Source organism: Pagrus pagrus (genome assembly GCF_965226575.1).
Source record: "Pagrus pagrus genome assembly, chromosome: 3".
Classification (NCBI taxonomy): Eukaryota; Metazoa; Chordata; class Actinopteri; order Spariformes; family Sparidae; genus Pagrus; species Pagrus pagrus.
The window spans coordinates 35,018,678-35,022,374 of record NC_140187.1 but is presented as its reverse complement, the minus strand read 5'-3'; positions in this window follow the sequence as shown (position 1 = coordinate 35,022,374).

The following is a 3,697-nucleotide window of genomic DNA, read 5'->3' as shown; positions in this document are numbered from 1 at the left end:
AGTAGGAAATAAGAGGCTGCTGCTGAAGGCTCGTCTCCGCTCTGCAGCCTCATTGGTCGGTTGCGCTGGGATGGAGGCGGGTCGTCTGCTCTGTCACTCAGAGGCTCTGCTGCGCGGAACAACATGTGGGGGAAGCTGGATGTAAGATGTTATCGTGGTAAATAACAATCACACCGGATGTAGCCCAGAGGTGGGTCAACTGGATTCAGGGATGTGGAGGATAAAAAGCACCTGTCGTGTTTTCATCAGCGGAAATGCTGTTGAACACTTGAGTGAACCCAGTTTGTATATCCAGAAACACAAAGATTAGATTCATACTGGATATGTAAAATGTAAATATGTAAAACATGATATTTTTTAACCAAAATGATTCAAAATGATTTAAAGCAGCGCTGTTTTGTTGTTATTTATTTACACAAGTTAAAGACATGGAACTGACATTACAAGAGTGCAAATCACTCATGTTCTCAGTCCTCTCAACGGTTCAAGGTTAATTTATTGTGAATGGAAATGAGAGACTGTTGTACCCACATCTTCACAGAGACCTGTCTCAACTACAACATTCCAGATCAAGCTGTTGCACTTGATAATAATAATAATAATAATAATAACTTTATTTTTAAAGCACTTTTCATACATTAAAAATGTAGCACAAAGTGCTTTACATGTTTTAAAAACAACCCTCATCCCGCCCTACCCCACCCAAGGCCCCAACCCCAGCACATATAAACGTACACACATGCACACACACACACACACACACACACACACACACACACACACACACACAAATAAAATTGATCTTAAAAACATGTGGCTGAACACAGAGGAGCCAAGTCAGGAAGCGCTGTCACAGGAGGCCGTCTGCACCAGGGGCCGCCCACAGCCCAGGCCAGGACACCTCCACTCGGGCGCCCACCCAGCTACAGGCCAGCGAGGGCCCCACAGCAGCGCGGCGAAGCACTGCCATAGGCCCCCCACCAAGCCCAGATGATTTTCGCCACGAGACAGAGACATCCCAGACACGGCCGAAAGCAGCCCCCAGCGCAGACAGCCCCCACCGAGGAAACACTGGAGATATTGAATAAGAGCATAAAAGAACTAGAGACAATAAAAACATAAAACATCAAACATAAAACAACCTAAAAACTACATAAAACTATATGGAATAAGAAAGTTAAATAAATAAAACACTAAAAGTAGCTCAAATCAGCTCTGCTATAAGAATAAATAAGTAAGTAAACAGTAAAAGTAACTAAATAAATAAATAAATAAATAAAAGTAAATAAATAGCGAGGACTAAAATATAAATTGGCTAAGAGAATAAAACATTAGTTAAAAGCCAGGTTAAATAGGTGGGTCTTGAGCCTGCTTTTAAAAATATTAACATTCTCTGCGGCCCTCAGGTCCTCCGGCAGGCTATTCCACAGACGGGGGCCGTAGTGCTGGAAAGCTGCCTCACCGTACGTTCGTGTTCTAGCTTTAGAGATTATCAAAAGGCCAGTGCCGGAGGATCTCAGGGTCCGCGAGGGTTCATATGGTAAAAGCAGTTCTGACAGATAAGAAGGTCCCAAACCCCTAAGACATTTAAAAACCATCAAAAGGACCTTAAAATCGATCCTAAAACACACAGGGAGCCAATGCAGTGATTTTAAAACCGGTGTAATATGAGCCCGCCTTCTGGTCTTCGTCAGAACACGTGATGGATGGACCTTCTGATCCGACTACAGCGGGACAAGGAGAGGTGGAATCTGTGTTTATAACAGTGACGCTTGGTGCTCACACACAGTCAGAGCTGATGAACAGTGCTTACCTGATGTCAAACTTTAATGTGCAATATCACCACAACGAAGGCTTGACTTTATGCCAGCTTTGTTTGTTCACACTGAACCAAGCAGTGCCTGCATAAAGCCGCTCCATTGGGTCATTTCATACAGCATGCCGCCGTTGTGGAACCATGACGGTACACATCACACATCATATCATCGAGATCTGTGGGGGGGTTTAACGTGTTTCCACCTGTAAATCTAAAAATGGATCCGCAAATTCCCAAGTTTTGTGAATGAGATTCTGTCCCACCATCCTGGTAAGTGTGACAGAGAAGTTTTTTGCTCTAAATGACATCACATAATCGCCATCAGTAAATAGCGGACCCTTTCTCGCTTCAGGGGGGAAGGTCACTGAAGTCTAGGTCAGGAGGGCTGACCGTCCGTCTGATTTTTCATCATTAAATTTGGTGATTTTATTTTCTATATAAATTGCCAAAGACAGTAACTACAACAACACAATAGTGGAAGGTGACAAAGACGTCATGAGTTAAAGTTTTTTGCTCTTAAGCGCTTCACATAATCACTGTCTTTTCCATGTATAAATTCTGTAATTTTTCCTCATATAAGTTGCCAAAGACCCGACCTGCTACAAGATTACTTCTTGTAATGTTGCTTTGTGGGTTGAAGTGTGGGACATTTCTCTTTTATTTGATGAGTTTAGCTGTCAGACTGAACGCCATCAGACCGTCACACCCCTGTCCTGCACTGCTGGCTGTACACTTACACACAGAAGTCCTCTCCCCTCAGCTACTACTTCCACTGGCAAATCAGAGGCGGTACGAAACCGTCCCCTGATTTTGCCTCTGTAACTTTCACACAGACAGCGAGGCAGAATATCAGCGCAAGATTCCTCCCTTCAAAAGGCAGTGTGAAAGGGGCTAAAGTCTCACAACCTCACCTGAATACACCGAATATAACATGATATTATCATATTTCTATTATTAACACCATATCAGTATTTCATTTTTTTAATATCATAGTTATCAACAATACCAGTTATTTGCAACACCCTTATTACAAAATAAATTGTCATGAATTATACATTCACCACATCAAAAATATATAAAATACTTTGCCTCCTCTTACAAACTCCAAAGATAATTACCCACCAATATTCTCCAAAACGGCTCAAGTCTTCAGGCTGTATCAGAGTTATAAGAGGACAGTGTTTTAAATGTGGAAAATTATCAAGTGCTGTATTTTCATTAGAATTGAGTTTTTATCAGATCATCATCTGACATTATAAACAGAGTGCATAGATATATAATAAAATCATTATCAGCTTCTTTAACTCCATTTCATCAAGCATTTAGTCCTACTGCTGTCTGTCTGTCTGTCTTTCTCTCTGTCTCTTCACTTTGTGTGTGTGTATGTATGTATGTATGTATGTATGTATGTACATATATATATATATATATATATATATGTACAAAAAACAGAACATTATATATATATAATGATCCGTTTTTTCTGATCTTAACAGAGCTGTGACCATGATATTGTACTGCGTGGACATTTTACAGTGCAAAAACTTGTCAGTTTTGTCAGTGCTCTCTGCTGGACAAATTGTGTAACACTATATATAAATGACCTCAAACATTGGAGAAAACTATCTACCAGGTCCATTTTGTAGCTGTTGTGTTGATTTCAGTCATAACACATGATGTTGATGGTCAGGTGGTCAGAAGCTCCAGAGCAGCTACTACATGGACCTTGTGGTGAGATTGTTCAGTTAGCTGTTGTTTCTTGGGTCAAAACTGAACTTTGAAACTCTTCCTCAACAGTATAAGTTCCATTTCTCTATTGTGACTCCTTCTGCTACTGTCCAGCATGATTACCACAGACCTTCAGCTCAGTCACTAGCTGTC